At 41.5% G+C, this 27,893-nt stretch overlaps 1 protein-coding gene and 2 long non-coding RNA genes across 5 annotated transcripts in view; 1 reads left to right on the top strand and 2 right to left on the bottom strand.

The window, feature by feature from the left end:
* LOC132597334 (uncharacterized) overlaps positions 1–4,123 on the bottom strand; it is a 78,308-nt gene extending 74,185 nt beyond the window's left edge. Inside the window, exon 1 of the long non-coding RNA XR_009563946.1 lies at positions 3,995–4,123. This is a non-coding gene — a long non-coding RNA (uncharacterized lncRNA). The remainder of the gene's footprint in view (positions 1–3,994) is intronic.
* Positions 1–27,893, top strand: part of SYNPO2 (synaptopodin 2) — a 172,367-nt gene that overhangs the window by 75,461 nt on the left and 69,013 nt on the right. The window lies entirely within an intron of this gene.
* LOC115857176 (uncharacterized) overlaps positions 19,694–27,893 on the bottom strand; it is a 190,033-nt gene continuing 181,833 nt past the window's right edge. The window contains exons 6-7 of the long non-coding RNA XR_009563945.1: positions 23,272–23,410; positions 19,694–19,736 (exon numbers count right to left, since the gene is read on the bottom strand). This is a non-coding gene — a long non-coding RNA (uncharacterized lncRNA). The remainder of the gene's footprint in view (positions 19,737–23,271; positions 23,411–27,893) is intronic.

Here is a 27,893-nt window from a genome sequence, read left to right as displayed (position 1 = left end):
TAGTACTTCCCTGGCGGTCCAGTGGTTAAGACTCTGCACTTCCAATGCAGGGGGTGTGGGTTCGATCCCTCGTCAGGGAGCCAAACAAACAAACAAGCAAACAAACAAGACCCAACTCAGCCAAAAATAAATAAATAAGTGAATTAAAAAAAAAAAACTGTAGAATGAGAGGAATGAGGAGACTGCTGTTCTGATTATAGCTTAGCTTCTATCCAGTTGAGAGAATCCAGTAAACTTTCCAGGTCAGTTAAAAAGAGGGGCTTGGCTAATTAGTTGACCTCAAGGGCCCTTGCACCTCTTAAATTCATTGCTAATATAAACACAGCACTCTGTCTCTGATAGGTTACCACATTTAGTATCTCCTAACACTACACAGGTAAATTTTAGACCAAGGTCCCAATGTAGTATTGTCTTCATTTTTCTGTTATATTAAGATGAACTGTAAGTCCTTGAATTACTATATAGATATCTCATTGTACTTTGTAAACATTCTGTATGGCTCCAAAAATGCATCTGAGACCAAAAAAAAATGTATTGTCTTTCAAACCACTTACACGTGTAGTGTTTAAGATGGAAAATGCAGTTGTATGGAAATACATCTCTCTCCAGATTGTAATAAAAGGTTTATGTGATCAATTAACAGTGCGTTTACTGCCCTCTGCTGCCCTAAGCAGAACACTGGCTTTGGAAAGTCCAGTCTTACATCTGACTGGGGAAGGCCAGATTTTCTTTTACGGTCATTATTTTTAATGCTTGCTGGCATATTCCAAATGTAACACTATCTGACTTAGAAAATCCCAACAATGAAGTAGCCCATGGCCTGAAACCAAATAAGCACTACGTTCTTGTGATTCAGATTTTTCTAAAGTCTTCTGGGGTTTTATTAAGTTCTGGGTGTTCTTTCTACAAGATCACTAATATGTGGAAGTACCTGTTTATTTAGAAGTTGATTACAGGGTGTTTTTTTTAAAAAAAAAATCAGTTATCTTTTAAAACATGAAAAATTAGTAGAAATGGAAACAAAACTGAAGAAAACCTTAGATGAAAACCTTCCTTCTTAAAAAGTAGAGTGAAACTTAATAGAATTGCTTTGTGGGAATGTTCTATTGTTTCCATTTAATATTGGGTGCTTACCATAAGAAAAAGATTGAGTGCTTTTATAGTTTCAATTATATTTTTGTCTACTTTTTTTTTTTTTTTTTTTTTGCGGTAGGCGGGCCTCTCACTGCCGTGGCCTCTCCTGCTGCGGAGCACACGCTCCGGACGCGCAGGCCCAGCCGCGCTGCAGCACGCAGGACCCTCCCAGACCGGGGCACGAACCCGTGTCCCCCGCATCAGCAGGTGGACTCCCAACCACTGCGCCACCAGGGAAGCCCTCTTTGTCTACTTTTAATTAACAATATTAGGTGCCATTTCTGTTCATTCTTTAGGACTTCTATTTAATAATGATAGCAAAGGATAATAACTGACATTCGTGAGGCTTCCTGGAGAGGTACCTGTAAATTGTATTCATTACTCACCTAGCAGAAGCTTCTACCTGAAATCTATTTTACTCCTGAGTTATAAATTATCAACTGCTTTTATTCACTTAACAATTATATGTCAAATGCCTACCATGTACCAGGCACAGACTCTTGGATGAGTAAACTGAATTTCTAACCTAAGGTGCTCAACGATTTAGTGAGAGCAAAATGTAGATAAACAGATGTATTACTGAGAAATTTCCACAGATTGTGCTTCCGTTTGTGCCAATCTAGAGTTCTAGTAGTTTGATTATTTCATTTGATTATTTATTGATTATTTCAGGATCCAGGGCACTAGTGACTAATTCTGTCCTGTAGTATTCCTTAATACTCACTAAGAAAAACAGGAATAGGTTTTGCAGCTTTTTTTTTCTCCACTGTATACTTTTTAATAACTTGATACCTCCCTTGGACAAGATGCATGCGTGCATCTACCCTAACTCACCAATCACAAATGTGTTTGTAAATAATAAAAAGATAAGTATACTTCCAAATGCAGATAACCTTATTTTGCTGTTATAAGTTGAGAGGAGTTGTAATAGAAAACCGACCATGCTATATCCAATTACTGCCAAAACAGAGAGCTATGGATCCAACATTCCAGAACCAAGGTGAGTGACTTTGGTAAATGATTCTGACATTTAACTGGCTAGGAGTCAATAAACCTATTTAGCAAGTTAGTTTATTTGGTTACCAAGAGTGTGTTTTGAAAACACAAGGAATACTCAAGGGGCTTTGCTTGAATCCTCAAATGCCTTATAAGGAATACTCGGGAAGTTATTGCTCAGTGTTAAATGCTTTGATAAAGCTTTCCATTTTGTTATGGTTAAGGTAGGCATGTAGTTATATTTGCTTCAAAGGGGTTCCAGGATTAAGTTGAGGAGATCATACTGTAAGATGTGCAGTGGGGGGCCTTTGCTGCCTTTCCATATATATGAGCTCTGAATGAAAACCCTAAACTTCTTAAGAATCTTAGCCAAGCCCAGCCTGTCTCCACTGGCCACCTCCATCTTCCAATGTGGAAGCAGAGTGGCCTTCTATTTGGGCAACTTCTTTCAGTTTCCTCCATCCTACAGCCAACATGGTTCTTCAGCTAGCTGCATCACAGGAACATGGCAGGAAGTGTAACATCTAACTACTGTCCATTGGCACTTACCAAAAATTTGGTTGATGCAAACCAGTCTAAACTAAGGAATATTTTAAGAACAAGTTCCGTAAAATTTAATTTTTTTTAATACAAATAAACATTGTGAAATTTTAGGGGGCAATAATGAATCATCCCCTTCTCTCCCTTTTAATTTCGGAACCAATTAAGAAACAGACCAGAGTTAGACAGATGGAGCCAAAAAAAGAAAAAGAAAAATCAGCTTTATTATTGGTAAAGTTGGCCTGGAGAACATGGTTTGATCTATGACCACATCGGGCTTTCTACAGGTTCCCTTCATCTTGGAAGCATTTGCAAGTGCAAAGAAAACTGTTCTACCTAGAAGAGTTATAAGGTGCTCTATACCTCCTTGCAATAAATGAATGAATGAAGCAGTCAATCAAAAGTTACTTCTGCTTTCCTCAGAGGAACATCAACATAAATTCCACAGTACATGGAATCTTTTCATTTGTTTTGACCCTTGATGACCCTTTGCCTCTTCGGACTTGCCGGCTATTAGCATGACACCCTCAGAGGTGGCAGAAAGCTGGAGTGGCTTTCAGACTGAGCACTTCTGGTGCCAGTAAGAGGTCCCTTCAGCACCTTTTCCTCTTCCTCCTCTCCCTTCATCTTAAAATACAACATGTTATTTTCTGGTGGGAAGGTAGATATATTTGATTTCTGAGATTGGTTCAGTGCCTTAGACCAGCTGTTTTGGCTCAAGTATGATTAATTTAAACACCAGCTCCTGTTTAGTAACTTACTCTAATCAATCAACAGGTATTTATTATGTGCCTTTTAAGCAGAAAACAAAGAAAAATGCAAAACAAACCTATGACTCTTAAGAACATGGAGCCAGATCCAGCTGACGGTTATGTTATGCCAGTGTTTTCAAGACAGCAGAGGACCGAAATGCCTATCTCAAGAGTTCTAGCCTTAGAGTAGCCCTCACACAGTCCACCTTCCTTTTAGGTTTTAACTTTAAATAATCAGTTTTACTCACAATAAAGGTGGACAGGACAATGTGACTTGGACCTGAGACTAAAATAGCACTTCCTTTTAGGGAACTAACATTTATTAAGTTAGGCTAAAATAGCACTTCCTATAGGGAATTAAGATTTATTAAATTAAAGTTAATTGGCCTCTGGTGATGGGCTTCCTGACTCACCCGTTCACAGACAAGAAAGCTGGCAAGAAGATCAGAAGCCTAGCTGACCCTACCTGGGGAAAGTTTGCTTACTTCCTGGATCTCGAAGCACAGGTGAACCCACTGCCCATGAGCACAGCCCGTCCAAACCAGTAAGAGAAAAGATTGGCTGTCACTTACTTTTCAATTCAATGACCAGAGTCCTTGGAAAAATCATGGCTCGGTGGCTTTCAGGCTCTTCACCAATCACATTAGCTCGTCTTCCCAGGAGAAAAGTGACAGGAGACATCCAGAAGTGTTATATTGTCCCATCTGTGAGAGGAATGGAATTTCCCTCTTTTGAAAAAGAATGAAAAGGGAAATAAAATTCTCCCTAACACCAAAGTTTTCTACAGGGGTAGACCTCACAGGGCAGTTCCAGCGACCGTCATAGGTTGTTTAGGTTTAGGTTGTCCTGAACACAACTGCAGGCTTTCCTGTAGAACTCTATTTAATCTCTGCAGAAATTCTGATTAACTTAACTTCTGATTGAGACCCTCATCAGAACATAAAAGAAGACAGAATAATATTTACCATACATAAAGAAAGAGATTTGAGCCTACAAGCAGAATCTGATCTCCTCATTTTTCCCACTTGGGAAAGTAAAACATTTTAAATATATGTTTTCTTCCCTCCCCTCCTCCCAAAATTCAGGAGCTAATTTGCCTGAAGTAACCCATAACGAAGCCTAGCAAATCTGTCTCTTGTGTTTGATTCCAATTCCTTTCCATCACTGTAGCATTCTTCTCCTCGGATTGTTGTCTTGTTTAAAGAGGTATCGTAGTTGAAAATGTTTCGCCCATTGCCTAACATTTTAAGTCACATTATCTCTGGGTTTGGATCCTGGCTCTCTCATATACTAGCTCTGTGACCTTGGAGAAGCCACTACAATCTCTCTGAGGCTGAGTTTATTTTTCATCACAGGGCAAGTGCTTATTAATTTTAGTGCCTTTCCTTCGAATGTTAGAAATGAATTAGATATCGTAGAATTAGAAATATATATTTTGTAGGCTGGCTATCCCTGCCAGCCTCCTGCTTTGTCTTCCCATCCACACCACTTTTCTGCAGGCAGCACATGCAGTGGAAAATATTTGAACTTTTGAATGAAATCGTCATGGGTTTGAATTTCTGTTCTGCCGTTCATTAGCTGTGTGACTATGGGTAAATCATCCTAAAGCTCTCATTTGTTTACTGTGCTAAAAAATGTTATCACAATGAGAAGAGAGACCTATATTCAGACTCATATCTGAAAGAAGAGAATTATAGTACATCAACTATCAGACTTTTTTCTGCGTTTTAGAAAGTAGCTTATATATTAGAGAAGTTTCATGTCTTTAATGATTCATTCACTTGTCAGGCATACCTGTGCACTGTTCGTGCAAACGCACACACTACACTCACACGGAGGTCAGCTTCCTTCCAGGGTGGTGCCGACTTCTTTGGAAAAGCCACAGCTTGGTGCCAGTGACAACTGGCAATTTCTGTTACTGTGATGAGTGAGGATGGGTTAATCCCTATGCCTGTCAGGTTTGGCCAACCACCAACAAATTTCCCTTCATCAAATGTAAGTATGTGTCCTGCCAAGTACTTTCCACTTACTTTTTAAGCTTCATGTTTTTTCATTGGAAACTTAATGCATGTGTGCTGAGTTATTTGCTGAACTCAGAATATTACTGGGCAAATGCCAGTCTGTATCCAAAAAATTCCCTCCTCACAAAAGAACCCATGGTAAATATCCACATTCTTCCTTCCTTCTTTTCTTTTATTTTTTTAAACAAAATTTTTAATTTTAATTAGGATCAGAACTAAAAGAAGCCTAGTTTGGTCCTGAAGTTACATAAAAGTTATATTGATTACACCCATCACTAGTCTCTGAACATACAAGCTAAAAGAATCACACCAAAATAAGCAATCTGCCATCACTCAGACAAAATATAAGTTCTGTATTGACCTATTTTCAGATTCCTCTTTCTTCACAGAAAGAGAAATCAGGTATTAAGGCTCCCATTTTATAGCTGAGGACATTGTCTTAGCTATAAAATCAACAACTTGCTTATCTTGGTCACCTGATCTACATTGTGGAAAGGAAATTTGAGAATGAGAGTTAAACATAGCTGAGAGTTAAACTCAGATAATTATTACATTTGATCTAGAAAAGAGGCATTTTGCAATATCTTCAGTGGGAGAATACATTTTAGCACCCAAAGGGAATTGTAGCAGCAGCCTGTGTGCAGCTTTGCTCAGTGGGATGAGATGGGAGATGCTCACAAAGGCGCTCTATCATCAGGTTTCTCATGCACTAGAGATGCCATATTTAGGCACAGAGGGGGACTTTTTTAGAGCCACGTTGTATAACAGATTCTCTCGTTATGAATATTCAGTCCATCCATAACTCCCTTGCCCATCCTTGGCCACTGGCCCAGCAAACGCCCAGCCCCAGAAGACTGTGTAAAACAACGGACCTCTTGCCAGATTAGGCTTGAATTCCCTTACAGTTCCCTCATCCATATTTATGACTTCTACTCCCACATCTATCCCAAACTGATATGTTTAGCCCTGATCCTCTCATTTGCCTTCTAGTCTCACTTCAACAATTCACCTGATTTCAACACATTCCTCTGCTTGAATACTTGCTAACAACGTACTCAAATATAATCAGTGTTATTAGTGAAACATCTTGGAAAGAGAGCTGGGGTTTTAGGCTCCTTTCCCCAATATATTGATTCCCCTTCCTAGATTTATTTGCTTCTACCAATGGTGCCACCATAATTACAAATTTGCAGTCATTATTGATTTCTGCCTCTCTATAAATCCAGTCTTTCACTGAGTCTATAGTTTTTGCTTCACGTTGTGTCTCTTATCTCCTTCCTATGGGTTATAATAAACTCCAATTCAGGCTCTCATCCCTTCATGTTTGCACAAGTTTAATGGTTTCTCAGTTTCTCTATCTTCACTCTTTTCTTCTCCAGTCCATCCTGCTCTAGTAATAATTTCTCATCACTACTGGCTTATATCCAAGTGTCTCATCCTGGATTTAAAATTGTTTTTTTGTTTTTGTTTTCGCGGTACGTGGGCCTCTCACCTATGTGGCCTCTCTCGACGCGGAGCACAGGCTCTGGACGCGCAGGCTCAGCGGCCATGGCTCACGGGCCCAGCCGCTCCGCGGCGTGTGGGATCTTCCCGGACCGGGGCACGAACCCGAGTCCCCTGCATCGGCGGGTGGACCCTCAACCACTGTGCCGCCAGGGAAGCCCTAAAATTGTTTTTAATGTGGTTCCACCTCACTAATCCACCTTTACTTTCAACGACCTGTCACACATACCCTCCCACCCTTGTTAGGTCAAGCTCTGCACCTCTTAAGAACACACTATGCTTTTTCCCACCACTGTTCTGCCGTACTTACATTATGAGTCACACATAGCCCAGCTACAGGGCTAAAGGAGCTGGACAAAGACCTGCACAAGGAATGATAAATAATTTGGGAGGTAGATTCCCAAATCTATCTAGACAAGTGTAACAAGTAGAATAGAGTTTGGGAAATATATGGGAACATAAAATTGGGGGTAGTCTGGGCAAGCAGTTCCTTTCAGAAAGAGCCAAACTTCAAGAGTGGAAATGGACTAGTATATGGATGACAGAGACAAAGGATCCAAGATAGCCATTCTGAGAAACCTAGGTATACAGGCAGCACCTGGTGGTAGTAGAGTCCCCGCATTCAGGTGAAATGGGATTTCCATCCTGGGAAGAGGAGGTATGACAGGGGCAAGAAAAGCCTCCCATTGTAGAAGAGTTGGTTTTCATGTAATTTATCGGGCAGGATAAGTCACAAAGAGTAAGACAAGCAGGAATATAGTTACAGGATGGTTCTCTAGAACAAGGCAGAAACTTGTCAAAATGGGGTCACACAATCAAAGCTGATCAGCATCAGTAACAGAGTCCACTGCCCCCCAAAACCCAGGGCTAAGAATATGTGTTCCAGAGCCTGAGGCGGAATCTACCATAGTAAAAAACTTTGGATTTGAATTTCATTCTCCTGCCATCGTGCTCAAGTTCCTTAACTTTTGTGAGGCTTGATTTCTTTATATATAAAAGTGGGGAAAATGATAAATATTTTACAGATTTGGTATGATGATTAAATAAAGTGCCTTCTATGGTATCTATTGTTTAATAATAGGCTCGCTGTCCTCTGTCAGAGCTTCTGAAATCACCCCTGCCCAAGAAAAGGACTGACTCTACTGGTTGAGGTGGTGCTAAGCCCATGGGTGGGGTGTAGCCATTCCACAGATGGCAGAGAAGATTCCAGAGGCAAGAAATCAGGCAAGGCCGGATGCTGGGATGCCTTCCTTCCCCTCTCCTCTTCCCCCCTCCCCCCATCTCTACCAATCCTGAACATGTCTCATTATCAACACAACCCCACATCTTCTGAGAAGCCAATACTGTCCTAGGGATTTCTCTGTTCTTTTAGCCCCTTTTGAACAGGCATCTTACTATACTTAACCGTGTATAGTACTACAGTCCCAGTTTTGACTTCTTTCAAGTAATCCCTAAGGTTCGTAGCATTGACATTTGCAATCTTGCAAAGGCATAACTTCCATTCAAGAGTTCTGCAAAGCTGGCTTGAGGTAGTGGGTCACTCGCCAAGTGAGTGAATCCAGAAAATCAGCCTCCATTGTAGTCCAACATACTTTAGATGATATCAAGTTGTTGCTACATGAATATTTTATGGGGGAGTTATATGCTATTATGGAATTTGAGGATTGGGAATTTTCTAAATTCTCTGGATGAATTCCTTGATAACACCAATGGCCCACAATATAATTTATTGTTTTTTAGTTTCCTCTTGTTCTTTAGCCAGATTTGCTCAGCTAATGTCAAGCCTCTCTATGAATGAGCCGAATTTGTTCTTTCTCTTGGTTCTCCCAAAATTTAGCCCAAAGTTGCCTTCATAATGAGCATTCAACCTGCAGTTGTTGAATTGATTCAATGACTACAACTTGTTACCATTTTAATTTTTTTAATTCTAGATAGTCATTTTCTTCAATTGCCTAGTTACATCTGACATAAACTATGACATTTTCCCTAGCATGAGAAAAAGGGAAGTAAAATACAAAAGAATTGGGTCTACTACTCATTTTTTTTTTTAAACAAGAAAAGCACTACAAACCATTTGCAGGGAAATTTTGGCTACACATCATCCTTGTCACCAGTTGGCTTATGAATAATCAGGGTAATTTACATTACCTTCTTCTGTTTACAGACTGTATATCTGTCTTCCAATGGATTTTCCACTTGTTCTAATGACTTGCTGAAATGGAAAAATACTCCACCTCCTTTACAAAGTAATGATTATCAGTACCCAACCACATCTCCCTGCTTCCAGATTAGTTTTTTCGCTTTCATTTTTAAAGAATGTTCTTTTACTATGGAAAATGACACCAGGACTTTCTGGCTAATTATGGGTACAAATATAACACATGAATTACTCCTGACATCACACACACACACACACACACACACACACACACACATTTAGCCCATCCGTTGAAAAGCGGCTATAACGTTTTTATGTGTAGGACTCTAACCTTTTCTATTTTGTCCAACTTATTGTTTTACCCTGTGCAGTGGCCTTGGATTGAATTCCAGTTTTTCACTAATACTCCCCGCCCCACACACATTCACACACCATTTCCAGTGCCATCACTCTAGCTCAAACCTTCATCATTTTACACCTGGACTACCTTGATAGTCTTCCAGAGGCAATTTTGGATTGGTCACTTTTCCTTTTAAATCATTCTGTACGTTGCTTCTGTGCTTGCAGCCGTATAACCCTGCTCCTGCCCTCAGCGCAAATACAAAGGCCTCTACAATATAAATCCAACGTCCTGCCCAGACTTGTCTTCTATTCCGCCTCATCCCTTCCCCCTTCCACCCCCTGCAATACACACCCTCTGCCTGCCTAGCTGTCCCTTGAATGTTGGCTGTGCTTTCTCACTGGCATAGCTTTGTTCCTGCCATACCCACCTGCCACGTTCTCTCTTCCCACCTCTACCTAAATTTTATTTACACTTCAAGGCCTGTACCAAAAGTTTACTCCATAAACCCTTTCCTGAACAAATTACCTAAAGTCCCACCCTTAACCCTATATCATAAGCACATATTACTAGGCTATGTGTCTAGTAGTCACTATTTACTGCCTTATTTTGTAGTTGTTTACACTCAGTAAATATTTGTTCACCAGATGAATATTCTCTAACTATATTATATTTTCAGCACAATAATGGGATACACTAATAGAGAAATCTATTGGGGGGCATACAAATCGGAGCTCAGAAATTCATGTAACTATGAACTGCAGTTTGAACAATTTCATAAAGTATAATCTCTCAGTAAATATGATTACAGATGGCGATATGAAAACACCACGTGGAAAATAAATTTTTTCTGCATTCACTCAGCATACTTGAACCAGAACAGTGGCTATTTCATAATTCTGAGTCCCTTGGTCCGATACTTAATCTGTATCCCATATTATCACTCATCCACACTTGTACGATCTCAACTTAAACACTACAGAGGGAAAAAAACTCTTGGTGGTTGAGAAATAAAGTTGTACACATTTTATATTATATCCTGTGTTTAAATGAACTTAAAGGGAAAGCGTCCTGGATGAAAACAAATAATATTAATTTTATTAATGATGGCTCCTACTAGCAATGATACATATGTACAGTGTATTAAAATCTTTTTCTCTGTTTTCTGGAAAATTTTCAACTCTTTTTTTTTTTTTTTTTTTTGTGGTACGTGGGCCTCTCACTGCTGTGGCCTCTCCCGCCGCGGAGCACAGGCTCCGGACGCGCAGGCCCAGTGCCGTGGCTCATGGGCCCAGCCGCCCCGCTGCATGTGGGATCTTCCCGGACCGGGGCACGAACCTGTGTCCCCTGCATCGGCAGGTGGACTCCCAACCACTGCGCCACCAGGGAAGCCCTTTCAACTCTTTTTAGTGTATTTTTCCTTTGTGGGCCCATTCAGGACTTATACCTTCCTGAGAAAAAAGTTGTTATATCTTATATATAATATATATACTAATATATCTTCTTCCTTAAAAAGTTGTTATTCTGCCTATGCTCCCTCGTATTTTTTCCAGACCATGATCTTCCATTTTCTGGCTGGTTTTCCTGATAGAGTATAACCACACTTACGCACATACCCACACTCCTAAAACTATCTGGTGTTTGGTTAGTGAGTTCTACCTAGTTTCTTCCCTGGCCTATGTCCCCCAGGAGCTGTGGGACTGCAGTGATTCACACTCCTTCCTTCTTCACCCCTCTTCCAGCACACACACAAGCCATCATCCCAGAATCAGATGGGACTCATTTTATAGGAAAGTGTTTGGACTTAGAGCCATATGTGATTTCATTTAAGATTAAAAAGAAGAAAAAGAACTCCACCAGTAAGTGTCACCATCACTATTCAGAGTACCTGTCCCAATCACAGTATAATGTAGCTGGAAAGGAAAGGTGTATAGACCATCTGATCCAGTGGTTTTCAAATTTAGATCTATAAAATGGATCAAAGTGGGCTTGCTATGCTTAAAAAGGGAAGGAAGAAAGGACTCTGTGTCCTGGCAGTAGCCTGTGAAGCACAGCCTCCCCACAGAGCAGTCTATAAACCACTAATCTGAGCTAAATGTCACAGTCTGCAGATGAGGAAACTGAGCCCAGAAATTTCGGTTAAGTGACTCTCTCATGGTCATATAACCAGTGTATGGCAGAGCTGATTCTAGATCCCAAGTTACTAAGCACAGTGTTCTTTCCCGGGCTTTCCCACAGCACCAGAAAACTGCTAAATCAAGGGCTCATTTCTACTCATTGGACTAGCCCAATTCATCTCTGTGCCCAGCCCAAAAGCAGTGTACGAGAACTAGTGTTTTCCTAGCCGAAAATCTTTCATTATTGAAGGATTTTCACGATTAACCGAAATCACCCAAAATATCAGAAACAATGTGGCAAAACACAAGGGACAGCACTGCCTGCATTTTTAGTTGGCCCACCTGTTCCAGGATGGGCTCTCTAGCTAAGTAGCCAACAGCTTCATAACCGACCTGCCTCATAAGCCCAGCCCAGAACACCAAGCACACCCTGAGTCTGCTCATCCCCTTGAGGGTAGTCTCCTCTTTTCCCCATCAACAAGCTGGGAAGCTAAGCATAGGCATTAGCAGGCCTTGGTGGTGGCCAATTAGAGCAGAGTCCCAACAGAGCTACCATTATAGGCCCTCCACATTGGTACCCTCCTCCACAAGCCATCTTTGTGATTAATGTAATCACCATAATTGCTGGCCTCCTTTTTGAGTCTTGGCCACATGGGGAAGAGATGAATATTTTCCCTGAACGCATTCTTTCCAGAGGACTGTATGTCCTTAGTAGTGGAACATGATGTCATGAGTTCTGATGAGGGGAGTGCCCTACAGAAGCTGAAGATTGGCCCCAAAGGCCTAAGGGAGCCAGTTCAACTCATATCCCGCAGCTGCATCCCTGTGGCCACACACGTGCAGCCAGTTACTCTGTAATTAACAAAAACAAGCCTGTGACTATTGCTATTGTACTTTTTACTCTATACCTTTTGAGGGAATATTGGGAAATAAAATCTTCCTTTTCCCTCATGCTCCTCAGACTTGGCACATAATAATAATTGTTGTTGTTGTTGTTGTTTTTCTCCTGGTCAGGAGTTAACGCTTCAGTCAGACAGGTCTGATTGGAAACCTGGTTTCCATCCAGAAAAAAATAGTTGGTCATTCCCAACCTAGACCATTTGAGGGCAGCATAGCCTTAAGAGTGTGTGTTTTGACCAGCTAATATGCAGCCTTAAGGAGGGAATAGGCAGTGTGGGTTTCACATACACACTACTGCTACTGGAATTCAGGAAATAAACCGTGAACAATGAGAAAACACTCCCTGGGAGTCATCTCAAATTTCAGGATGAACGAATAGATGCCTAACTTTAAATGTACTTACATAATTTTCTTATATAACATAATCGCTTGAGGCAGGCACAATATAAACCATAGGAGGTGAGATTTAAAACTGGAGTGCTATCAAAAAAAAAAAAAAGAAAAAAGCTAAAAACAAAAATAGCTAAAGTAAAATATATTAACCTGGGGAAAAAGTCAGATATGTTTGCAGGTCCTTATGCTCCTCTTGGGGGACACATAGTACTTCACAACTAACATGTCCCTATTATAACCTCTTTTAACCTAAGCAGAAATGCTGCCTCTCTGCATTTCTTCCATATTTTGGGAGTAAATCCAGGATGCACAAGTGAAGATAAAGGGAGGAGGCTTAGGAGGAAAGGGAGGAGAAGGAAGAAGGCATTGCACTCTGTCCTTGGAGAATCACCGGTAATGAATTCTAGGGAAAAGTCTACATTGACCCAAATCACAGGGAGGTGCACTGACTCCACTCATCTCCCACCCCTCCCCAGTAAACTGTACATACCTTTTGGTAGTTTTCACAGGATGTTAATAAGAAAATTGCAATTGATCAGCCTAGTGTGATAGTGATGTTTAATTTCTCTCTCCAAATATCACTGCATAAGTTACCTAAATAACGGAGACCAATGGCTGTCTCCCAGAAAGTCATCTGGAAGGAATTCTACGTTCCTGCCTCTGCTTTTCTTTATGGGCTACAGAAAGAACATGATAGTTCTTGAACACATTTCCCAGATTATCCAAAGAGACCAAACTTACTTTCAGCACAGCTCTTTAGAGGTTGTGATGGTGGGGAAGCAAACCTCCAAAAGCAAACTCAGTCTCTCTCAAGCATGGAGGTAAGCTCAGCTACTTTGCTGAGAAGGTCAAGGTGACATGGCGTGCATGAACTCCTTGGTTTTCCTCCCTTCGTTTCAATTTTTCCCCTTCGATCTCTTACAGGATCTTGTTCCATCAAATATCTTCCCAACTCCACCCTTTTCTCTTCAACCTTTTCTGCTACACTTGCGGAGAAAGTCCTTTATCTGCCTTATTCCCTTTTCCAGGTCCTTTCCTCTCTCCCTCCATTCACAGTAGATTTCTTGAGAGGAAGGTCTCCCTAGGGCCTCCGTACCTTTGTGTTCCTTCACTCGCTCCCTTAATATGATTCTGCCCTCACCACTCTTCAGAAGTTACCCTTTAAAGCTCATCAGTAATCTACTCATCACCAAGTGGTCCACTGATTTCTTTCCAGCGGTTTCTCCTTACTGCGTCACATCCCTATTACCACAGCTTGGTATTGACCAGAAATCCTCCCACCCCTCCCCCTTTGAAATTCTTTCTCCCCCTAGATTCAATAACACATGTCCTCACTCTCTGACCATTTCTCCTCAGTTTCTGTTGACCCCACTTCTTCTACAGCCCCCTTAAGTGTGGGAATTTTTCAGTACTCAGTAGCCCCTTATTCTTCCTCTATCGAGCTCATCCAATCCCACAGCTTTAACTACCATCTCTTTGCCCTTGACTTCCCAGTATATATTTCTTTTCCAAGCTATGTATCAATAGTTCACCTTCTAATGGGATATCTGTCATTTCTCAAACAAAAATTTCCAAAATAGACCTCATCTTTCCCACACAGCCTCCTCATCTCCCTGTCACAAAATAACTTCCCCTCCCTACCATTCCTCAAGTCTCAAGACAAAATTTCATTTTCGACTCCTACTGTGCCATTTGTAAACTGATTGGACATTGGGAGTAAAGGATGATGAAATATCCTTTTAGAGTCTCCTTTATATTTACAGTAACTGTACTCTACTTCAAGCCTTCATTTCATCACCTGGACTTTTGCAATGTGAAACTGGTGTCTCTGTCATTAACCTTTCTCTTCTCCATTACTATCCAACCAGTATTGGGCCATAAGCTATTTTCCCAAACAGTCCTCTCCATACAAAAGAAATAGGTAGCATTAGTGGCTTCCAGAACAGATGGCTGGGGGACAAGTGTGGAAGGAAGGGAAATTTTACATTTATGTACTATCTTGTTTCTTTAACATTCTGTGCTACATGGATATACTAGCTACTAAGAATACTGTTTAGGGCTTCCCTGGTGGCGCAGTGGTTGGGAGTCCGCCTGCCGATACAGGGGACACGAGTTCGTGCCCTGGTCCGGGAGGATCCCACATGCCGCGGAGCAGCTGGGCCTGTGAGCCATAGCCGCTGAGCCTGTGCTCCGCAATGGGAGAGGCCACAGCAGTAAGCGGCCCACGTACCGCAAAAAAAAACCCAAAAAACTGTTTAATGGATGAACAACAAGATCCTACTGTATAGCACAGGGAGCTATATTTAATATCCTATGATAAACCATAATGGAAAAGAATATAAAAAAGAATGTATGGGTTTCCCTGGTGGCGCAGTGGTTGAGAGTCCGCCTGCCGATGCAGGGGACACAGGTTCGTGCCCCGGTCCGGGAGGATCCCACATGCCACGGAGCGGCTGGGCCCGTGAGCCATGGCCACTGAGCCTGCGCGTCTGGAGCCTGTGCTCCGCAACGGGAGAGGCCACAGCAGCGAGAGGCCCGCGTACCGCAAAAAAAAAAAAAAAAAAAGAATGTGTATATATTTGTATAACTGAATCACTTTGCTGTACAGCAGAAATTAACACATTATAAATCAACTAAACTTCAATAAAAAAAGAATACTGTTTAAGTTAAACACTGTGTTACCCCTAAAATTAAAAAAAAGAAACATCCATTTCAGTTCATCTTCTCAAAATCCTGCATACATTGCCTTTAGGACAAAAATCAAACTTTGGCCTATTGTTCAAAGCTCTCTGAGGTATGGTCACAGCCCACCCTTCTAGCCTTCTCTTCTACTCTGCTTCTGTCTCCGCTCTTAACACACTCCACAGGCCAGGCACATGCCATCAATCTGGATCAATCGTCTCTGCCTTTGTTTAAACATTTCCTTCTGCTTGAGGTGCTTTTCTTCATACCAGATGCAGTCCTACCTTCCTTCCAGCTACACCTCAGATGGCACTGCTCCCAAAGTGCTTTCTTAAATCCCAGCATTTAGAAGGACTCCTCATCTGCAGGTTTCCTAGCCTAAGCACTTGATTCTATCGAAGTCAGCCTGGTTTTGAAGTTATCTGTGCACGTGACTATTCTTAATGCTGTTCAATGCTTTTCACATGATGGGTTCTCAGAAAATGTTTTCTGAATGTCATTGGCCCTTGATACACCAAGAAATCCAAAATTAGAATTGCTTGGATATGAGATCCAATGGCATCTTCATGTCATTACTGGTGCTTGGCATTGTCATTAAGAAGTACAAAGCTTGATGGGTCCCCTTTAGGTCAGTGCTTCTCCAATTGTGGTCCTAGACCACCTGCTACAGGAATACCTGGAGTGCTTGCTAAAATGCAGATTTCTGGGCTCCAATTGAGATTGGTCCAGAATCTCTGGGGGTAGGGCTTGGCAATCTGTAATTAAAGCAAGCATCCCGGGACTTCCCTGGTGGTCCAGTGGGTAAGACTCCACACTCCCAATGCATCAGGCCTGGGTTCAATCCCTGGTTGGGAAACTAGATCCCGCATGCGTGCCACAACTAAGAAGTCCCCATGCCGCAACTAAAGATCCCACACACAGCAACTAAAGATCCCGCGTGCCATAACGAAGACCCGGCGCAACCAAAGTAAATAGATAAATATTAAAAAAAAAAAAACAAAAAGCAAGCATCTCAAGGTGATCCTCACATACACTCAAGTTTGAGAGCCTCTGCTCTAATCGGATAGAGCAGGGTTTGGGGGAAGGTTTTTAGAGGAGAGAATCCCTGTGATTTCCTCCCTGAGATTTTCAAGCTGATCCTGCTTGTCTGCTCAACATTCCTCAGCTTCTGCCAGTCCTCCAACCCTGCTGCCCAGCCTGCTCCATGTGCCTGGCTGTGCCTCGTGCTCCTGGAACAGGACTCGCCCTCTGTCTCTCCTTTCAGGACATTGACAGCAGAGCTGTCAAGCTGATTCCCTGTAGTAGCTGGCACTGGCACCTCTTGACTGGAGAGCGGCGCCTCAGATTTCGACAATAATCTCATCTTTTTCCAGGTTTGAGAGGTGGCAGTAGGCATATGTGGCCATTTCCACTGTCTTCAGTCTACAAGTGGGCTAGAGTTAGAACTAGGCTGAACCACTGTGGGTGGCAGGGAGCACAGTCCTTTACTGAGAGGGATTTCGGCCAGTAACTCTACCTCCACACCGTCCCACACTCTATTTCAGGCTGACGGTTGTACACGCTCTTCCTTTTTCCATCTCATCTAGCCATTAAATAAATGCCCTGGCTGGATCAGAGGAACCAGGAAACAGAATGTTATTCAGTGCTATTGACATTGCCCCTTAAAGCTTCCAACAACTTCCCCTATCAACATCTCCGAAAGGGCCAAAAACTTCCAGTGGGTTGCTGTTGCCCATTCATGTGTATTGCACATGTGATCTATGTCTCTCTGAATAAAACCACCACGGTTTTGCCGAATTATGCCAAGACAAAGTCTTCTTTAGATATCTCATTATCCGTATCATTGTTTTAGGTGAAATTCCAAATAAATAATCTCTAATGAGTTAATTACAGATATCCAGATGGACAAGTGTAAAAGTTAATTGACTGGATCGAGTTCACAGAACAAGTTAATAAAGGTAGAACAGATGAAGAACTAAGGTCTAATAATTTTCTTCTAGGACTATAATAAAATTTATTTTCTCTCGGAACACAGAGCAACCCACCCAAATAACATCAAGGAAAAATCTAAAATATGCTTTTCATTCTTTAGACTTTCCCTTTGATTCAAAGAAAATGTTGCTTTAGTTATTTCTAGTTTTACTTTCTTCAGTTATTAAAATATCTAATATGTACCAGAATTTCTGCTTTTAGACTCTTTTCTCCACTTAATACTGATACATCTAAGAGTAGACAAAGAATTAGATGGCTGTTTAAATATACTAGCAGTGCTATTGCTATGTTCCATTTTTATTTTTAAAATAGTCATTTTTATAGTCACTTATTCCATCTCTAATGGAATACCTAGCGTTCACCGCTAGGTATTTACCCATCTCTAGGTGTTTTACATGCTTTTTTATATTCACAAAAACCTATATGGGATATATTATCATCATGACTCTACAGAAAAGGAAAATGACTCAGAAAAGTTATGTAATATGTGAAGTTACTATCTCAGTGCCTGATGTGTAACAATTTCTCAATAAATATTAGCTAAAATTATCATTATTTTCCCCACGTTCATACAAGCTACTAAATGGGGGAATCTGAGTTCAAACTCAAGTAAAACAGAGCACTTTTGCTACTATGCACACACTGCCTCAATTTTCAGACTCAATTTCATGAGCAAAAAGCTATTTTCATACTGTTTATTTGAACAGCTAGAGCAAATACTGTGTACATTTTATTTGTCTGTCAATATCTCTAACATTAATTTATATACTTGTGCACCTGTGTGTCTTCATTCTGTTTTGTTTTTGTTTTTAGCTTTTCATATTGTATACTGTCATGTTTTTAAGGGCACCTTTAGACCAAGAAGGATGCTTATTTTCCCGGGAGATGTGAGGAAGGTGTTAATAGAGAGGCACATAAACGTGAAATGAAACAGCCCTGTGCTAGGGAAGAGCAGGGAACTTCCCTAAAAGCCGAGGCTCTTAGCACAGCCTTATACAGCAGGTTGGGTGACACCTCTTTCTAAAATTAGGAATTGCTTGGACTCTGCAAGGTGGGACATTTAGATTCTGTTTTATTTCTAACTGACGTTTTGGAGAGTGCATTCAGTATTTCTTTTCGGAAAGCTCCAAGGATTGTTTCTCTATTTATGAGTTATTCTGAAGAAAATGTGTAAGAATTTGGACTTCTGCTTGTAGATAATAAATGACCATAGCTTTCATTTGGGGAGAGGGAAGGAATTCAATTTATAGTAAAATGAAGAGTTCCAGATCCAGACCTCCCAGCCCCTTTCCCTGCAAGCACAGATGTTAGAGCTACAGCAGCCTCCCGTTTGGCTCTGCCCAAGCACCCTTCAGACTTCCCTGCAAAGGTCAATGACTGAGGAGCTTCAAAAGGCAATGTGCACTTCTTTCTTACTCTCCTTTCTCTTCTCTTTTTAATTCTTCCTCCTAAAGTCTAGTAACTTTGGTCTTAAAGGTCTCCATAGTTTGACAGAAGGCTCAACTTTGATTAAAATTTCTCTCAACTGGTTAAAAGTGATTAAAGGTCACTCAACTGGTGTGGGTGATGAGCAGCAGGTCTTGCAGTTCCCTTCCTTGATTGAAAAAAAAAAAAAAGAATAAGGTGGTCACACCAAAACACCAAAAGGAGTCACTGAATTAGGCCAGAACCAAGCTTTGGAAATGCATTCTAATTCCTGGAACCAGTGATCTTACTTGCATAATTTTATGTTTACACACGAGGTAGCTGATTTGGAAAGACATCTTAGCTTGGTCTAGGCTGAGTCTCAAGCTGTGTTAGCCTGGTGCTCTTGCCAGAAGACTCTGATTACATTTGAAAACATCAGGCCCTGGGTCATGATTATGCCTGTGAGACCCTGTGCCCAGCCTGGGGAGGAGATTGTCGGCTTCTTGGGGAGTGAATAGCATGTGCAGAGCTTTTTGGAGTGCAATGGGGAATAGCTAAGGCTTTGGCAAGCTTCAGACTGAGAGCCAGGGCCTCAAACTGTGACTCAAATCGGCCTATTACTCTAAACTGGTTTGTACCATTCATTCTCTCATTGTTTTATGTATGATCATACCTCCCTAGTAAGCCTGAAAGCATCTGAAGACAGAGCGCATGCTATTTTTGATTTCCCAAAAGAATCTGCCAGAGTCATGGGCTCACCTTATTGACTGACTGACAGCCCCTTGGTAGCAGTGACTTCAGCTGCAAATAAAGAAAAATAGGTTATGTTCCAAGTAATAAAGGAGTGTGTCATGTAGTCATGCCTCTGTGGTGTTACACTGATCACTAAGATAGAAATACCCCATGAGGCAGAAGTATGTCAAATACACTCAGTATTCAGGAATCTTGTGGCAGAGACAGAAAAAACAAGTGGTTGGATTAAGGGTCAGAGACTTGGTGGAGGAGGCCCAACTTGTGTTTAGGCAGGGACCTGGGCACAAGCTCTCCAGAGAGTGTGTTGTCAATACAGGCAGTCTCTGAGAGCAAGCCTAGAGGGCTGGAGGCCACAAAGTCCTCTTTCCATCAGTAGACAGACCCACAGTCATTCGTTCATATATTCTTTAATTCTGATCTTAAATATGGTATGGCAGGTGCCATGCTCAATGCTGTGAATATACAGATGTATATGCATGGTCTCTGCTTCCAGTGGTGGGACAAACCTGTAAACAGATAAATTACGATATCAAGCTGAGAACTGTATGGCAGCATGATCTAATGAAAAGGGGTTTTGCAAAAGAGGGAAGCCGACCTACCTTTGGATACAGGCTTTGCCACCTGTTATGGATTGTGTGACTTGGATTTTTTGAGCCTGTTCCTTCATCTGTAAATCTGGAAAACAATACTATCTCCTAGACTTCTTGAAAGAATGAAAGGAGAAGCATATATAATAACAACTGCCACAGTACCTATGATAGACCCTCAGAAAATGTTTGATTCCTTGCTCTGTGATAGTAGAAATGTACAATATTGTGGAGGCTTAGAGGCAAGAACCAATAGCTGCCTGAGAAAGGGAGAGGAGACTCTACCTAGGAATTAACGTTCTTCTTGATCTTGAAGAATAAGTAAGTCCCTTGTTCAATCACTTATTTACCACATATTTGCAGAGCATGATTATGTGCCAAGTATGGTGCCAGACACTGGGGGCACAATGAAGAACAAAACAGATGTGATCCTGGACCTCATAGTTTATTTGCCAGAGGGAGAGACAGGCCAAAACCAAACAAATGGACACACTAAGTATGAGCAGGGTAGCTGAGATAGGGAATTGTGACTCTCAAATGTATTCAGAGTCTTCTGGCAAGAGCACCAGGCTAACACAGCCTGGGACCCAGCCCGGACCAGGCTAAGACGTCTTTGCAAATCAGCTACCTTGTGTATAAGCATAAAATTAGGCAGGTAAGATCACTGGTTCCATGGCTTCAAATTCTGTTCCCAAAGCCCAGTTCTGACCTAATTCAGTGACTCCTTTTGGTGTGACCACCTTACTCATTTTTTTTTTTTAATTAAGAAAGGGAACTGCAAGACCTGCTGCTCATCATCTACAGCAGGTGAGTGATGTTCTAGAGAAGTTTTAATCAAAGTTGAGCCTTTTGTCAAAGTTTGGAGATCCTTAAGACTGAAGTGACTGGACTTTGGGAGAGAGAATAAAAAAGAGAAGAGAGAGGAGTGAGAATGAAGAGCGAGAAAGAGACAGATACATGTTGCCACTGAGGCTCCTCAGTCATTGACCTTTGCAGGGAAGTCTGAAGGGTGCTTGGGCAGAGCCAAATGGGAGGCTCCTGTAGCTCTAACATCTGTGCTTGCAGGGAAAGGGGCTGGCAGGATGTCGGTCCTGATATTAGCCAACAACAAAGGATGAGAAGGAGCAAGCCATACAAAGAGTGAAGGGAAGAACATTCTAGGCAGAAATGGCATGTACATTTGTGCTGAAGCAGGGACGAGCTTGGCTGAGCAAGGAAAGAATAGAATAAAAAAGGGAGAAGATAGCATTTAATGAAGTTCAACAAAAAAGAATTCAGGGGAGTTCACTCCAGAGTGGGTAGCGTGTGTGAAGGTGTAGAGTCTCACAAGAGTCTGGTGTGTTCTAAGAATTGGGAGAACTTCAGTGTGACCACACTCTAGACTGCAGGAAGGAGTGGGGTGAGGGAGAAGCATGGCAGGAGATGGTGCCAGGGGATGGGGGTCAGACTGAGGGGGTCTTGCTTGTATGATAAGTGAAGACGTTTAGATTGGACTTGCTATTAGCTCTTGGGTTTGGAACTCCGGCCTGGCTCAGCAGCCCCTGCCCAAACTCCCAAGCCTGTCTCTAAGCCCTCCCACTTACAGTGCTTTCTTAACCGCCCTCCAGTTTTTGGATCCTGACTCCTCTGCATGGTTTCAGCTTCTCTTTCTACTCCGATCTGAGGCATCTTCTGTTGTTATCTAGAGGCTCTACTCTGGCTCTGACCATAGAGAAAGCATCCTCCACTCTGAACGCTGGGCAAGTGGTCAGGCAAAGCTAGGCTTACTTTCTTAAGATAACTACTAAAACCAAGCAGAGTAGATTTGAGAATTAATGGGAAGCCAGCGCTGGTCCTTGAATAGTAAAGCGACATGAGAGGAATATTTATTAATCCATTTGACACTGGTTTGCAGAATTAATTAAAGAAGGAAGAGACTGAAGGCAGGAAGCCGAATGTGTAGTGTGTGGGGATGGGGCGGGGTAGGAGTTTGGGTGTGGGTGTGTGTGTTCTTTTTAAAAGGAAAAAGTCCTTTACAGCGTAGAAATGAAATAGTAAACACAACAGAGTGTGTAGGGTTGGCCATTGTAGAGAAACATAATTTTAGTGGATGAAATTTATCTGGAAACTTTTTGCTTCACACAGATTTACCTCACTTTATGAGGCCTGTTTGATTTCACTTGGTTTAAAATTCAGAGGAAAAACGTAGTCCATTTGATCAGATTGTCAAGTGAAGCTTGTTAACACGTCTGCGTGAATTTCTGACATCTTCGAACAACTCACCACTCAGCTCTTGGATCCATCCACTTGCTGAATACTTGTATGTAAGCCAGCAAGCTCCCTCCCCCCCTCCATTTACTCTTCAAGCACAGTTCTCTCAGCAGACACATCTCTTGGCCAACAGACTCCCATGACAAAGGCTTCCTCCTATACCCAAACAGCAGCTTCGTCAGGTGTCTCTAGGTGTCTGTTGAGAACTTATTTAACTGCTTCTAGGGGGTCTTTTCTTCTTCCCCACATTTTTCCTCCATATATATATATATATATATATATATGGTTTTTGCATTTGAAATATTATTCTGAATTTTCTAAATTGTAAAGGATTCTCAAATGAATGTTCACTTGTATTCGATGGGCTGAAAATCTATTCTATCAGCAAGTTTGATTCCTGGACTATAGTGATGGAGGCATGGAGTGAGTTCATGCTTTACCTAGTCTTACCCAGCAAGTTGGGAGACACATGGTCTAAAGCCTGACTGGCTGATCTCCAGTCCCACATATTGTCCCTGAGCTAATTAATGTTCCCTTTTATTGCTGTTGAACATTTGGTTCTTCTAGGAGGCCTCTGGGTCAGTCACTGTCACCATATTAGGCAACCTTCTGACAAACTCTTTTATACCTACAAAGAATCTAAGTATGGCCTCCTCAGACCACTGGGCCCTGATGGTGATGTTTGAACTGCTCAGGGGATGAAGCAGATGGCCAAAAATACACCAATTTTAGCAGAAAACACTTACATCAGCGACAGCTGGAGCGCCACAAAATCTATAAACGCACTTGTTACTCATCTGCTGTGCCTGTTGGGCAAGCCAGGTATGTGGCCCACTTGAACATCTTGTAGTGGAGAGGTTTCCTAGTCGGGCCTCTGGACGGAACCTGAGATGAGAAGAATCACATGAGGTCAGCCTTCAGAGCATTAAACTGTGTTATTGGCTTAGCCCTGGTTTGAAAGAGGAGACCCATCACCTAAATGGAATGTAGAGAGTTGAGGGATTGGAGAGTTGAGCCAATCCATGAGATTGGTTGGATCAATATGAGCACTGTTGATTCAAAATGTGAACTGGGGGATCATGAGAGTTGGGTGCTAATTGGCTGCTAAAGTTTTCTTTAAAACTCTTCAAGAGGTTCTGTGCCCAGCAACTCATCAGCTAGAAAAAAAATCAGTGTTTTGTAAGAGGCAAAGCTAATTACAGTGCTAACTAAGAGCACATGACTGTAGGCTTGGCAGGAAATAGCATGTAATTAACATGAATGTGTTGGAAATCTAAAGTTAAAAATGCCAGAGATTATCGAGCAAGATGTTCTTTGTTTATGGTTTTGGCTATTTAATTTAGTTAATTTTGTCTTTTGTTTTCTTATCCAAATGCCTGCCCATACAAGAATGAGATTATCTGGATGGGAGATGTGATAAACCTAAACCCTACGATTAAATTGTCTGGGGTTTTAACCAAACAACCGTAGATCCCTATATGCTAAATAATTTATATTGATTATTTTTATCACTAACCAATAAAAGTGCACACAAACAAAGGTGTTCTCATGATGTATTCAGTCTGTTCTTCTAGGTTTCTTGAGGGTTAAGAGCAAGATTTTTACTTCCAATGCAATTCTTCATAGGATCTAATTGCCATGAACACTCAGCAGTGCTGTCTCATGATGTAAATGCCCATGATTGTCTTAGCTTATTGTTGCAGGATGATCCCAGCCTTTAGCTCTCATCTGTGCAGTTCTTTAAATACATGTCTTTGTAATGAATCAAAGTCATTTTTTTTTTTTCAACAGACAGAACTCACACCAGATCCCATGTTAGGTATCTGAAGGGAAATGTATATCCCAACTTGGAGCTCTACATTAAGCTCCAAGCCCAAGGTATGTAATAATAAGAGCAGCTACTATTTACTATTTGTTGTATACCTATTGCTGTGATGAACATTTTATATATATTATGTCAGTAATTCCTCTCAGCATGGGATATGCATATCATTCCCATTTTACAGATGAGAAAACCAATGATTAATACACTTGCTCAAAGTCACACAATTAGTGAAGGAGGAGTTATTTGGACCCAGACTTGTCTGATTCCATAGGCCCTGCTTTGAGAGTGGCTGTGCAATGTGTTATTGTAACCTTTGCCCCTGGAGCCACACTGCCTGGGTTTAAATCTTTGCTCGTCACTTCATATCTGATAACAATGAGGCCTGGGCCAAGTGACTCTCTGTACCCCAGTTTTCTCATTTGGGGGACAGTGGTAGTACCCATCTTGTAGCGCTGTTCTGAAGATTAAATGTGTGGGTTTTTTTAAAATTTATTCTTGGCTGTGTTGGGTCTTCATTGCTGTGTGCGGGATTTCTCTAGTTTGTTGCGTAGAGAGGGGGATACTCTTTGTCGCAGTGCACAGGCTTCTCATTGTGGTGGCTTCTGTTGTTGCGGAGCATGGGCTCTAGGCACACAGGCTTCAGTAGTTGTGACGCACGGACTTAGTTGCTCCACGGCATGTGGGATCTTCCCAGCCAGGGCTCAAACCTGTGTCCCCTGCACTGGCAGGCGGATTCTTAACCACTGCGCCACCAGGGAAGTCCCTAAATGTGTTTGTGTACAAAAAGCTCTTAGAAGAGCGTTTAAAACATAGAAGCATTATATAGTGTAGTCTGTAGGCATTATTATACCCACTAGGCACAATGTCCTGCACACACCTCAGATTCATAAGTCCCAAACAAATTCATCATCTTATTTTCCCTAACTTGCTTCCTTGACTTGGCTGATGGCATTGTCATCCAGCAAGATTTTCCAAACTAGAAAACTTTATATTCAACTAGTGTTTCATTGTTGACATAAATCAGTCCCTAATTTCTGTCAAACTCATCTTATAAGTATATTATAAATGTATCCTGTCCTTCCTGTCACTGCCTCATCATGTATTGTCTGAACCTGTGCTGTCCAATATGGTAGCCAATAGCCACGTGTGGTTATTGAACACTTGAATTGTGGCTAGTTTGAATTGAGATGCACTATAAATATAAAATACACACCAGAGTGCAAAGACTTAGGATGAAAAGAGGATGTGAACTATATCATTAATAATTTTTTATATTGATTACATGTTGAAAGGATATTTTATATATATTGGAATAAATATATATTAAAATTTATTTCACTGTTTCTTTTTAACATGGGCACTAGAAAATTTAAAGTTACACATGTGGTCTACATTTGTGTTTCATATTATATTTCTATTGGCCAGCACTGGTCTGGACTTTTCCGAATGCCTTCTTACTTTATCTATCCATAATCTATCTATCTATCTATCTGTCTACCTACCTACCTATTATTAAAAGGCAATCTGAGGCATATTGAAAATTTTAAGAGCTTGTTTGAGCATTTGTAGATTCCAGTTGGGCAGTGCCAAACCAGAAGTGGTTAGAGGCACTCTTTCCAGCAGGAGCCAGGGGAAAGACAAATAGAGAAGGTGCAGAAGCAAAGTAAGGTAATTATTGATTGGCTGTAACTTAAAGCCTAACTGGCTATTTGTGACTGCTTGTCCTTAGCATTTTGATTTTGTAGCCTTGAGGCTTAGGTTTTGGTTTGCTTAGGTTGGTGACCATGGCATTAGGGCCACCTCAGTCTAATGGCCTCCTTGTTTAATTAATTTAACACTATCTATCTATTCCTCTATTTATCCATCTAATCTTGTTATTTTCTGTCTTACCTCTCTTTGTTCCCTTGTCCACGTGGGTACAAAAGACATATTTTTAAACACAAATCTGATCCAGTCTTTTTTGTAATAAAAAGCCTTTGCTAGCTTCTGTCATCTGCAATGGAAAGTCCATACTCCATCTGGGGAATACATGAACATTTCATCCTCTCTTTGCCTATCCAGCCTTAGATCTCGGATCTCGAGTGACTCACTCCCTTGCACTTCACACTTTTACAGTACTGAGCTGTGTTCTGATTCTCAAGTCATTTCACACTTTTTTTGCCTTTGCATATGTTTTCCCCTTTGCTTTGAATACTTTTTCCCTTTCTGATCTTTTGGGTGAAATTTTGTTTATTTTCCACAATCCAATTCGGACATCGCCTCCTCTAGGGAGGCTTCCCAGCATCGTTCATCTCTTCCTCTTTTGTAATACTTCAGTTCCTTATACACACTTTCATTATTACTTTGCCACATGTATAACTTGTTTTTCTGTCTGTTACCCCTACTCATGAGTATATAGAGGACATGACTGTATCTTATTCATTTCTATACTGATACTAAAAAACAGCAATTGAATAAACAAAACAAAACAATACCTACCTTCAAGGAGATACACTCTCTTACAGTAAAGTAAATATTATACCAGGCATAAGATATGCCCTAAGAGAGAGGGATCAAAGTCTATCAGTGGGTCAGAGAAGATATCAATGAACTCTAACTGAAATTTGAAAGAAGATATAATGAGGTAGGGAAAGTTTGACTGACAGACTGACAAAAGGTCTACGGAAGGTGGTCTGATCTTTGTAAATCTCACATAGTCCAGGGCCTGACCCTCAATTATCCAAAATCTAAAACAGTCTTGTCATTGTTCAAGCAGTAACCCAGTCTGGGGATACTGATTCATGCTCTTAAACTCCAAGAAGACGGATGGTAAGCTAGAATTCTGATTTCTTCCTTTAGAAAGAGGTAAAAACACATTGACAAGGAGCCTGAATACTTGCATCTTCTGTTTAGTGCTGTATCTTCCCTTAAAAACCACAATATTGGGCTTCCCTGGTGGCGCAGTGGTTGAGAGTCTGCCTGCTGATGCAGGGGACACGGGTTTGTGCCCCAGTCTGGGAAGATCCCACATGCCGCGGAGCGGCTGGGCCCGTGAGCCATGGTCGCTGAGCCTGCGCGTCCGGAGCCTGTGCTCCGCAACGGGAGAGGCCACAACAGTGTGAGGCCCGCGTACCGCAAAAACAAACAAACAAACAAACAAAACATTATTATTTCAAGCTGGCTTTGTGTGTGGAATCAGAACAAAGAGTTTGAGTTGAAAGATGCAACTGTGGGTGCCTGCTGCACTCACCTCCACAACTGCATGCACCTGGTATTGTGCAGCTCAAGCCCTTCATCTGGATACCTTCTCCTCTGGGCAGTACTTCGTTGGGCACCATTTGCCTCCTACCCTTGTCTAATTTCTATTTCTGAACAGCCCATTCAGAAAGATACGCTCTTTCTTTCCATATGCTTATTTCTTCCATTAGGCTGCTCTGGTCTGTTTTCAGTCCATTTATCTAAAGTAACTTTGAAAATTCCTATTCTCATCTGTTGCTGATGATCTTAGAGTTCTCTCTCAGAGGCAGCCCCCTTTCCCTTATTCCCAGGATCTTAGATGTCCCA

Source organism: Globicephala melas, chromosome 5 (assembly GCF_963455315.2).
Source record: "Globicephala melas chromosome 5, mGloMel1.2, whole genome shotgun sequence".
Lineage (NCBI taxonomy): Eukaryota > Metazoa > Chordata > Mammalia > Artiodactyla > Delphinidae > Globicephala > Globicephala melas.
Note: the sequence above shows the minus strand (reverse complement) of the source record. Positions and strands in the feature narration are given on the sequence as shown.